Consider the following 11,653-nt stretch of genomic DNA (forward strand, 5'->3'; position numbering starts at 1 on the left):
GTGGTGCGGGGCTCAGCCTCCGAGACTGGCCAGCCCGCACCGCACAGACCCCCCAGGGCTGTGCCCGCCCCGGGCAGCCCGGCCTCCCCACAGCGGTGGGCGCGGGGTGGGTGCTGCCTGGCCACAGCCTCCGGGCAGGTGCACCCGCACAGAGGGGCCGGGTCCCTGTGGGGGCGCCCACCCTGCGGCCGGGGGACAGGCTGCTGTGGGGGCAGGTGCACCCCGCACAGAGGGGCCGGGTCCCTGTGGGGGCGCTCACCCTGCGGCTGGGGAACAGGCTGCTGTGGGGGCTCCGCTGGGCTGAGGCGGTGCCGGGCTCACAGCCGGGGGCGGGGGGGGGGGCGGGGGCCTGGGTCTTCAGGCAGGATGGCCCGGTTTCCGCGGGAAAAGGCAGAGGGCCAGGGGGCTCTGGGGGGTGGGAGGGGGGAGCCGTGCAAAGGCTCTGCCCCCCCCCCGGCTGCACTGCCCCTCCCCACAGGGCCTGGGGGCGTGGTCATCGGGAACAGCCCAGGGGCCTGCTGACCCCGTGACCCCTGTGGCCGAGAGGGGCCGGCGGGCGGCGGCCACCACACGGAGGAAGCAGAGGTGACGTGGACCCTCCAGGGCTGAGGGGGCAGCTTCCCAGCTCCGGGCTCAGACGCCCTGACCACCGGTCACCAGGAGGCAGCCCGGCGGCCCCGGCCTGGCCCCTCCTGGGCGGCTGGTGCTGGCACACCCCGGGGGGGGGCGGCCGGGCTGGAGGGACTGGAGTGATTTATATTCATGGGATCCCCTCGCGCCGCCCCTGTGGGTGCAGGAGGGGGCTGACCCCCTCTGGGGAGCCTGCGCCTCACTGACTCTGAGGAGGGAATTCTGTTTGTGAGGAGAGAACAGAAAAACTCTGTTCCCAGCCCAGCCGCCCCGCTCCTGCCCCCCTCGTGTGTGTGTGTGTGTGTGTGTGTGTGTGTGTGTGTGCCCCGCGCAGCTCCGGGGGGGGAGGCGGGCAGCCCGTGCAGGGGTAGGCGAATGAGCGGCAGCGGGGTGACCCGTGTGCACCCCCACCCCCGCCCCCGGCCCCCAGGACAGTGGTCCCGGGACAATCCCGCAGGCCCGGGCACCCTTCAGGGACCCCCCGGGGAGGGTGGGGGCTGGGAGCGCCCTGGGGAGGGCTGGGGGCTGGGAGCGCCCTGGGGAGGGCTGGGGGCTGGGGGCTGTCTCCCGGGGTCTGTCAGACTCACCCCACGGCCGCCTGCGGGAGGCCCTGCGCCCGTCCGGCTCCCCGTCCTCCCCGCCTGCCAGCGTGAGAAACCCTGGTGTCCTGGCGGCTGCCATCCCCTCTGGGGGGCCGCCCGTGCCCGCGCCCGGAGCAGGAGCAGCAGAGGAAGTGAGGGGGTCAGGCCAGCCCGGGGGCCTCCAGCCGGGTCTTGGGCACCATCCCCAGTGCCACCTGTGCCAGGCTGTGGGCCGAGGCCGGCCTGTGGTGTTGGGGGGCGGGGGAAGCATCCCTGTGATTGATAGAGGAACAGGAACAGAGAGGCAAACTCACTTTCCCGGAGCCACACAGCAGCGAGGAGGGAGGGACTGGACCCCACGCCTGGGCAGGAAGGAGACCTGCTCCACGAATGGAGCCCCCCTCGGAGCCCCCCACGGCTGGGCCGCAGCTCCTGTCCCGTCCCATCACCCCTGCTCCAGCCCCTGGTGCAGCGCGGACAGCAGGTCCCAGCGAGGGGACCAGGGCTGGGGGACAGCAGGTGTGGAGGGAGGGGGGCTGGTGGGTGTCCTGCCATGTGGGGAGGCAGGAAGCTGGGTGAGGAGCAGGGGCGGGGAGGCCCTGCACAGCCTGCTCCCGTCTGCCTCGGGGCCCTGCAGCGCCCCGTGCTCTCCGGAGCTCCCGCCCGGGGCTGCCCTGGAGCCTCTGCCTCCTCGGCTGGACTGGCTCTGCAGCCCGCAGAGCTCCCCCGTCACCCGCCTCCGGGGCCCCTTCTCTCCGCCACAGCCTGTGGGCCCACTGGACAGAGGGCAAACCGAGGTGCGGAGAGGACAGGAGACCGCTGAGAGGGTCCCTCTGTGCCCGGCCCCTCCTCAGGCACAGCGCCCTCCTGCCCGCCCTCAGGGCACCCCCTAGGGCCCCGCCGCGATGGCCAGGGGGCAGCTGCTGGGAGCCGCCCCCCCCCCCCCCCGAACACTGCCCCCCGGAGGGAGCCGTGGGCGCTGGCCGTCCGGCGGCCGCGCTGTAATTGCCGTGTAGCTGGGCCTGTGTGTGTTATCGGGCGACACTTAAATCCCAGCCTTCTCAAACGCAAACCGGGTAAGTACAGGCTCGGGAACCATAATTCCACGCTTGGGGCGTCCCTCGAGGCCGATGGGCGCACGGCCACCCGACCGCGGACCGTCCCTCTGCGTCCTCGGCTGCGATGGCGTCCGTGTCCGTGGAGAGGGACCTCGGAGAGCGACGCCCGTCCCCTCGGCCGGCTCATGGCTTCGCAGCGGGTCCACTGGGCCCGGCGCCCGGCGCCCGGCCACCGGCCAGGACAGCCCCCCCGGCCACCGGCCAGGACGGCCCCCCCGGCCACCGGCCAGGACGGTCCCCCGGCCACCGGCCAGGACGGTCCCCCCGTCGGCGGCCAGGATGGTCCCCGGCCACTGGCCAGGACGGTCCCCCGGCCACCGGCTAGGACGGTCCCCCAGCCACCGGCCACCGGCCAGGACGGTCCCCCCGTCAGCGGCCAGGACGGTCCCGGTCGGCGGGATGCGTGACGTGCAGCCTCCGCGTCAGGGAGGCCAGAGCAGGGCCCGGCCGAGCCGCACACGCTCCGGCGTGAGCAGAGGGGGCCCATGGCCCCGGCCTTGGGGACCTGGGCCCGAGCTACGCCGCAGAGGGACTCAGGGTCTCGGCGATGACGCGTGGAAGACCCCAGCCACAGCCACGCGAGGTCAGGGCAGTGCGGCAGCAGACTGCGTTCGGCAGTGGGAGCTGAGGGTCGGAGGGAGAGAGGTGTTTGAGAAAAAGTGAAGTTGCCGGGGGCTGTCTCCCTGCCCCACGGGCTGTACCGACCCTCTACCCAGCCCCATGTCACCCTTTCTGGCCCTTTGCTGGGGGGCTCTCCTGTGGGCTGCTGGCTGGAGGCCTGGTCCACGCAGGTGTGAGGTAGGGCGGTCCCACCCTTGGCCTGGCCTTGGGGCGGGGGGGGGGGCAGTAGGACCCGAGGGCCCCTTGGTGGGGACGGTTGTGAGGTCGGTGGACCTCGCAGCCCGAGAGCCTCGGGGCCAGAGGCTCCTGCCATTCGGTCCCCCCTGTGCTTGGGCAGGCGGGCGCTCTGTGCCGGGGCAGGCGGGCGCTCTGTGCCGGGGCAGGCGGGCGCTCTGTGCTCGGCAGGCGGGCGCTCTGTGCCCAGGCAGGCAGGCGCTCTGTGGGGGCTGCCCCCGCCCTGGTGACTGAGCTGAGCCCCCGCACCCCCCGCCTGGCTTTGTGCGGCCTTTCCCGGGACCATGGAAAGGCCGTGTCAGCGCGGCCTTTGTCTGCGGACAAAGCGCCGTTCACAGCCGCCGGCGCTCGGTGTTTGGATAATTCGCCCACAAAGAGCGTGTGGCCTTCCGCTCCAGCGGCCGGACCCGCACCGCCTCCGGCTCTCAGGGCGCCTGGGAATTCCCACAGCCCGGGCGGCGGCCGGACACACAGCGGCTCCACTGACACCGTCCACACCCCTCCCCCCTCCCCTCTCCCCCTCCCCTGCGGCCCGCGGCCACAGGCCCCCAGCTCCCGCCATCTGGACGGCCTGCCCCCCCCCCTCGGCCCGTGTGCTCCCGGGGGATGGAACAGGTGCTCCCTGATCTGCGAAAAGGGCCCAAACACGTGGGAGCTGGGAGAGCCCCCCCCCCCACACACACACACATGCACACACACACACACACACACACGCACACACACACACACGCACACACACACACGGGGCCCCGAGCGGACGGCACCTGCAGGCGGTGAGCCTGGAGGAGGAGTGCCTGGATGCGGCAGGAATCGGGCTGCCACAGAGGGAGGAGGTCACCGCTGGCCCAGAGGCTGAGAGCCCCCCAGTCCCATCAGAGCGAAGACCACGGTGGGGTGGTGTCTGCAGCCCTCCCGGCCCCAGCCAGAGCCCAGGGGTGGCCGCCCCGCCCTCAGACACGTTTCCCGATGGAGAAACTCAGGCCCAGAGACCGGAAGAGCTGGCCTGGGCCCCAACGCCTGACCCCCAGGGCCCTGACCCCAACGCCTGAACCCCCAGGGCCCTGACCCCAATGCCTGGACCCCCAGGGCCCTGACCCCAATCCCTGGACCCCCAGGGCCCTGACCCCAACGCCTGGACCCCCAGGGCCCTGACCCCAAGGCCTGGACCCCCAGGGCCCTGACCCCAACGCCTGGACCCCCAGGGCCCTGCAGCCGGCCTCCAGGTGCTCTGCCTCTCGGCGCTGACTGCTGGGGCGCCTGCTCTCGGGGCCGGGGCTCCTGCCGGCTCCGGGCTCCTGGTCAGGGCCTGGCCCTGGGCAGCCAGGGTTTGGGGGCTACAGTGGATTTACTGCCCAAGATGCTGGTGACACGGAGGCCAGCGAGGATGAGAGGGTGTGGACGGGAGGGCGTGGATGGGAGGGCGTGGGAGGCATGGACGGGAGGGTGTGGACGGGAGGGCGTGGGCAGGAGGGTGTGGACAGGAGGGTGTGGGAGGCGTGGACGGGAGGGTGTGGACGGGAGGGCGTGGACAGGAGGGTGTGGGAGGCGTGGACGGGAGGGTGTGGGAGGCGTGGACGGGAGGGCGGGCAGCGATGGTGCTGACACCATGGGGACAGCCGGGCAGTTCCTTACAGAACAAGGTGTCCTCTTTCCGGACGACCCCGCCAGCCCGTTCCGGGGCTTTTCCCCAGAGGAGCCGAGCTGTTTCCACACAGAACCCTCCCGTGGGCCCTGGCGCAGCTCCTCCACACCGACAGAGCGGCGGAGCCAGGAGCCTCGGCGATGGCGGTGAACTCGTCCGCCGGATTCTGGAGGGGCTGGGACAAGGTTTGTCTGTTTAATATTTTTATTGATGTCAGAGAGGAAGGGAGAGGGGGAGAGAGAGAAACATCGAGGAGAGAGAACCATGGATCGGCTGCCTCTGGCACGCCCCCCACTGGGGCCCGAGCCCACAACCCGGGCCTGTGCCCGGACCGGGAATCGAACCTCACCCTCCTGGTTCCTAGGCGGACGCTCAGCCCACCAGACGCTCAGCCCGGCCAGACAGCAGTGTCTCCGGAGCGCCAAGAACGCCGTCCAGCCCGGACTTGCAGGCAGGAGCCTCAGGGCAGGACCCTAAGTCAGAGCGGGTCTGACAGCTGCACGCTGTGCTGCTGTGCTCCCAGCCCTGAGGCCCGGGGACGGCGGAAGGCGGGCCGCCGGGCAGGGAGAGGGTCTGGGCGGGGAGCTCCCGGTGACACAGTAAGGACGGCAGACATTCATCCCACCCGAGAGCCACGCGGAGCCCGCCGGTGGGCCTGACGAAGAACAGGCCAGGGGCCGGAGTCAACGGCGGGCGCGGAGGGCGGTGCGGGGTCCGTGGGATCTGCTCTCCCACAGCCTGTGTGTGAACCAGCACGGCTCTCAGGGGTCTGGGTTTTTTGTTTGTTTGTTTGTTTGTTTGTTATACATTTTATTGAATTTTTACAGAGAGGAAGAGAGAGGGACAGAGAATAAGAAACATCGATGAGAGAGAATCATTGACCAGCTGCCTCCTGCACACACCCTACTGGGGATGTGCCCGCAACCAAGGTACATGCCCTTGGCCAGAATCGAACCCCTGACCCTTGAGTCCACAGGCCGACGCTCTATCCACTGAGCCACACCGGCTTTGGCTCAGGAGTCTTTTTTAAGGGTTTTACGTGGATTACGACCACACGCACCACGGGGGCGACTCCACAGACAGCTGGGGTGGCGGTCTGTGCGCCTCCCCGGCGGGCGGGGCGCGGGGGACACGGGGGGCCTCTAAGGGGGACCCGGAGCAGCAGGTGCCCGAAAGGGGCGCTGCTGCTATTAGCAGAGTCCTCACCCCCCCCGCCCCCGCCCCCCGGGTGTCACACTTTGTAAACGCGATGTCGGGCGAAGAGGCCGAGGCCGGGCTGGCCCCGGGTCCACTCAGGTCCACACGGGTCCACGCGGGTCCACGCGGGTCCACAGGCCGCCCCAGCCGGTGCCGCCCGCAGGCCTCGGGGGAATCTGTGAGCCGCGCTCTGCGTCCCCCTCCCTGCGGGCGGGCGTCATTAAACTCCAGGAAAAACAGTGTTTGCGGCGGAAACTGGAAATCCCGGAGGAGGAGGAGGAGGAGGAGGAGGAGGAGGAGGAGGAAGGTGGTTTCTCTGGTCCCCACGGGGGGGGGGGGGGGTCCCCTGGAGAGGCCGGGACGGGGCGGCCTCAGAGGCCGCGTCCTCAGGGCCTCGGGCTGGGTCGCCTCCGCTGAGGGGTGTTCTCTGGGGCCAGGAAGCCCCCGTGCCGGGCCCGGCCGAGGCCTGTTCTGCTCCGAGGGCCCCGGGGCAGGGGGCAGGGTGGCCCGGTGCTGGGACCGGGTCTGGAGGGGCTGGGACGCCCAGGGCCACTCTGGGACGGGCACCCGAGTCCCGGGCACACACACACACACACACACACACACACACACCCCTCCCCCGGCAGCCCTGAGCAGCCCCTCCTCTCCTGGCGAGGAGGCGGCCACAGCGGGGCCAGGGCCGGGCCAGGCCGGGGCCGGGCCGGTGACATCATGACTTGCTGCTGCCAGTTCCTTCCCGACCTCGGAAACCCCAACATCCCGCTCCAGGAACTGGTCTGCGGCCGGGCTTTGGCCAGCTGCCCCGGGAGCGAGTGGGGAGGCCCCAGGCTCCCCTCCTCCCCCTGCCTGTCCCCGAGGCCCCTTCCCTGCGCGGCTCCCAGGAGCCGGTGCCAGTGTGAGAACCAGTGGTCAGCTCCCTCTGTCCCCCCGCCCCTCCACGGCAAGAAAAACAAACAGCTGTCCTCGCTGCCCTGGAGCGCCGCCCGCCTGGGCCCAGCCCGGCTGACTCACCCGCTGGCAGGGCCGCGAGGGCCCGGTGGCTGCCCCGCGGTGACCCAGGCCTCCCCGCCCGGCCGGGCCGGAGGGCAGGGGCTCACGTCCCCCTGCAGCCGCTGCCCCTGACCTCTCCGGGCCCGTGGCCTCATCGCCGAGGCCGCCGCTCCGCTCTGACGGCGGCGGCCACCTCGATGGGAAGGCCGAAAACAGTGTGGTTCAGTGGATAGAGCGTCAGCCTGCGGACTGAAGGGTCCCGGGTTTGGTTCCAGTCAAGGGCATGTACCTTGGTTGTGGGCACATCCCCAGTAGGGGGTGTGCAGGACGCAGCTGATCAACGTTTCTGACTTTCTATCCCTCTCCCTTCCTCTCTGTAAAAAATCAATAAATAAAATAAAATAAACAAAGTGGGACTGCCTGCCGGTGACCGGCTCCTTCCTTCCTCCCGCAGACAGGAGGCGCCGTTCGCAGAGGCGGGCAGGAGGGCAGCTCCAGCCGGCGGCCTGCTGAGGGCACGGGGCCTCCCTGGGGACCCGTCTCTGCTGGGACAGAAGGGACCGGACATCCCAGAGAGCTGGGCCCTGCTGTGCCCTGCGGGCGGGACTCTCCGGAGAGCCCTGTCTCCCAGGGGCGGGGGTTGGGGGTCCAGGTCCAGGCCCGGCGGCAGCCACAGGAGAGCGTGCCCGGGGGTGCGCTGGGCACCTGCACAGGCCCCGGCGCTCCAGGCAGGCAGGGGCCGGGCCGCTCACTCGGGGCCGAGGAGGGGCCGAGCGGAGGGCCTGGCAGGGCAGGGGGCAGATCAGAGGGCACAGAGCCCCGCTGGGTTCCCACGCCGGCCGGGGCAGGTGTGGCCTCGGGGTCAGCGCGCGGCGGGGGCCAGGGAAAGCCGGGGGTCTGGCCGGGACCTGCGGGCGGGAGCGCCAGCCAATTACCCCGCCGGGCCGGAGGAGGCTAAGAGGATTTGCCTTTTGTCTGGCTGAGGATCCCAGCTCATCGCCCGCCGGGGCGCCGGCCGGCCGATCGCTAATTAAAAGGAAGCCGCCTTCGCCATTGCCCCGAGGCTGCGCGACGTGAAGCCCTGGGGTCACCCCAGCCCCGCGAGGGGCACCTCCCAGCGACGAGGCCCACAGTCGCCGGCCGTCCTCCGGGAAGTGGGGGAGGTCCCCCTGCGTGGTTTCCACACATGCTGAGCGGCAGAGCCCGTCGTCAAACTGGCCCTCTGTGGAACCCCACGTGGAGCAGGTCCCGGCAGAGCTGCTGTGGGAGGGCAGGGGGTCCCAAGGCCAGCGCCCTGCCCGCCTGCCCTGGGTCGGGGCACCTCTGAGGGCACCCTCCCTGGCGAGCACCTGGGCCTGTGGCCGCCCCGGGCCACCCCAGACTGTGATGTGGGGTCCAAACCCCTCTCTTCCTGCCAGGTTGAGGGGGGTTCCCACTGACCCCCGAGAACCCCGCCGGCCGCTGCAGCTGTGGGCCCTCCTCTCCTCGCGTGCCCACGGAGCCGGGGGAGGGAGCAGGCCCCGCGCCCCCCTCCGCCTCGGGGACCGGGCCTGGGGCGGCAGCTGGCAGCCAGCACGCAGCTCACGGGCGTCTGGCCACAGTGGGCGCCCAGTCACGTGTCCGCCGGGCGAAGGCACACGGAGCTCCTGATCTTTAGCTGCCTGAACAGGACTGGGCGCTCGGGACATGGGCAGGGCAGGCGATGAGACCGGTCCTGGACGGCGGGGCAAACTGGCCGTTCTGTGGTCTGTTTTCAGACCTTTGTGGCATTTTCTCGTTGAGCCAGGCTCTGCCAACTACCCACCCGCAGGCCCACCAGACAGCGCTCCAGGCCTGAGTCCTGGGCCTGCCACCCACTCGCCCCTCCATGGGCCCGGCATGCCGCGGAACCTCCCAGAAGCCTGGGTCCAGTGGTGGGGAGGGCGGGCAGTGGGGGGGAGGGCGGGCAGTGGGGGGGAGGGGCGGGCAGTGGGGGGGAGGGCGGGCAGTGGGGGGGAGGGGCGGGCAGTGGGGGGGAGGGGCGGGCAGTGGGGGGAGGGGCGGGCAGTGGGGGGGAGGGCGGGCAGTGGGGGGAGGGGCAGGCAGTGGGGGGAGGGGCAGGTAGTGGGGGGGAGGGGCGGGTAGTGGGGGGGAGGGGCGGGCAGTGGGGGGAGGGCGGGCAGTGGGGGGAGGGGCGGGCAGTGGGGGAGGGGCGGGCAGTGGGGGGAGGGCGGGCAGTGGGGGGGAGGGCGGGCAGTGGGGGGAGGGGCGGGCAGTGGGGGGAGGGGCGGGCAGTGGGGGGGAGGGGCAGGCAGTGGGGGGAGGGGCGGGCAGTGGGGGGGAGGGCGGGCAGTGGGGGGAGGGGCGGGCAGTGGGGGGGAGGGGCGGGCAGTGGGGGGGAGGGGCGGGCAGTGGGGGGGAGGGGCGGGCAGTGGGGGGGAGGGGCGGGCAGTGGGGGGAGGGGCGGGCAGTGGGGGGAGGGGCGGGCAGTGGGGGGAGGGGCGGGCAGTGGGGGGAGGGGCGGGTAGTGGGGGGGAGGGGCGGGTAGTGGGGGGGAGGGGCGGGCAGTGGGGGGGAGGGGCGGGCAGTGGGGGAGGGGCAGGCAGTGGGGGAAGGGGCAGGTAGTGGGGGGGAGGGGCGGGCAGTGGGGGGGAGGGGCGGGCAGTGGGGGGGAGGGGCAGGCAGTGGGGGGAGGGGCAGGTAGTGGGGGGGAGGGGCGGGTAGTGGGGGGGAGGGGCGGGCAGTGGGGGGGAGGGGCGGGCAGTGGGGGGAGGGCGGGCAGTGGGGGGAGGGCGGGCAGTGGGGGGGAGGGCGGGCAGTGGGGGGGAGGGGCGGGCAGTGGGGGGGAGGGGCGGGCAGTGGGGGGGAGGGGCGGGCAGTGGGGGGGAGGGGCGGGCAGTGGGGGGGACGGGCGGCCGGGGGAAGGGGCAGATGTGACACGAAGCCTGGAAGGTCCCTTACAGGTTGGGGTGATGAGGCCACAAGCCAGGGACCGGGGCCGCCCAGGAGCCGGACGGATTCTGCCCTCGAACTGAGCCCCCGAGGAGGTGGCCCTGCTGACCCTCGGCCGGCTGGTGGCCCCGGGCTGCGAGGGAGGAAAGGTCCCCTCTAAAGCTCCCGGGGAGGTCAGGGCCATGCCCTCCGGCGGCCACAGGAGAGCGTGCCCCCTGCACCGGGAGCTGGGGCACCTTTGGGTGCTGTGTCATGGCTGCTTCTGCAGGACGGAGCCAGGCGCTGACACAGAGCAGTCAGAGGGCACCCGCCTGTGGGACCTCTGCCCCGACATCCGATGGCGGCCGGTCCCTGTGGGGCCCGAGGGACGGCTCAGCGGAGGAGCCCTGGGGACTGCTGCCCGGGAGGGTCAGGCCTGCGCGGGCGGAGGCGGGAGCTGCCCGGCTAGTTCCACCAAGGCCGGTGCTGGGCGGGCAGGGACCCGGCGGGTGGGTCGGGAGGCCGGGGAAGAGGCCGGGTGGGGCAGCAGGAGGGCGCTGGGCGGGTGGGGCCGGGCTGGGCGGACGGGAGGCCTGGGGAGGGGCCGGGTGGGTGGGGCCGCAGGAGGTGCGGGTGGGGCGTGTGGGGACAGGAGGGCTCCCCGGAGCCAGCGCGGCTCAGCCGAGCGTGTGCTGCAGCCCCAAACCCGCCGCCCACGCCCGTTTAAGAATAAAAACAAATATTTGTGCTGCGTGTTGTGTGTGTCGGGGTTTCGCTTTCTTGGTGAAGCCAAAACTAGGTGCCTGCCACGGCCGTGCGCCCCCCCAGCGCCGAGCCAGGCCGGGCTGCTGCCAAGGCCGGCGGGGACGGGACGGTGACGGTGACGGGCGGGCGCAGGTGTCAGAGCGATTATGGGATTAAGGTGCCCGCTGCTGCGCTGCCGGAGGCTCAGCTGCGGGCGCCACACCCAGGCGGGCGGCCCTGGGCCGGGGCACCGGGAGGGGCTTGGACACCAGCCGGGCCCCTGTACCCCACAGCACCCCCCCATTGAAGAGTAAGCAGACAATAACAGACGGGGGGGGGCACAGGAAGAGGACGGGTCCGCTGAGGGGACAGAGCAGAGGGGCGGGACGTGGGGGTGTCCAGCGGGAGCAGAGCTGGTGATGGGGGAGAGCAGGGGGTGGGGGGTGGACAGCCTGCTGCCTGAGGGGGGCTGTGCCCAGGGCAGTGTCCGGGCCGGTGGCACAGGAACCTGGGCCTTCAGGGAGGGGCTGTAAGGCCGCAGGGAGGAGTCCAGGGCAGGGGACTCGGGATCGAGCGGGGTGACACCCACAGGAGCATCCATCGGGACCAGGAAAAGCATGAGAGGGAGGGACACCGGCCGAGGGATCCCCGAGGGTGACGGAGGCCGGGACCTGGGGGTCCACCTGCCCGCCTGAGCTCCAGCCCCACTCCCCTCTGCCCACCCCGAGCTCTGCCTCTGGGGGTCCTGGTCCCGCCCTGAGGCTCCCAAGGTCCCCGCCGGCCGCCCGGGGTCCCCGCTGCACAGGAGGCGCTGGCAGACCCTGGGCCTCAGCGGGTCCTGAGAGAACGGCCCTCCCTGCTGCGGGCACCCCGAGTCTGGGCGCCCTGAGCCTGGGCGCCCCGAGCCTGGGCACCCCGAGCCTGGGCACCCTGAGTCTGGGCACCCCGAGTCTGGGCACCCCGAGTCTGGGCACCCTGAGTCTGGC

This window comes from Pipistrellus hanaki (assembly GCF_964339955.1).
Source record: "Pipistrellus hanaki genome assembly, chromosome: 3".
Classification (NCBI taxonomy): domain Eukaryota; kingdom Metazoa; phylum Chordata; class Mammalia; order Chiroptera; family Vespertilionidae; genus Pipistrellus; species Pipistrellus hanaki.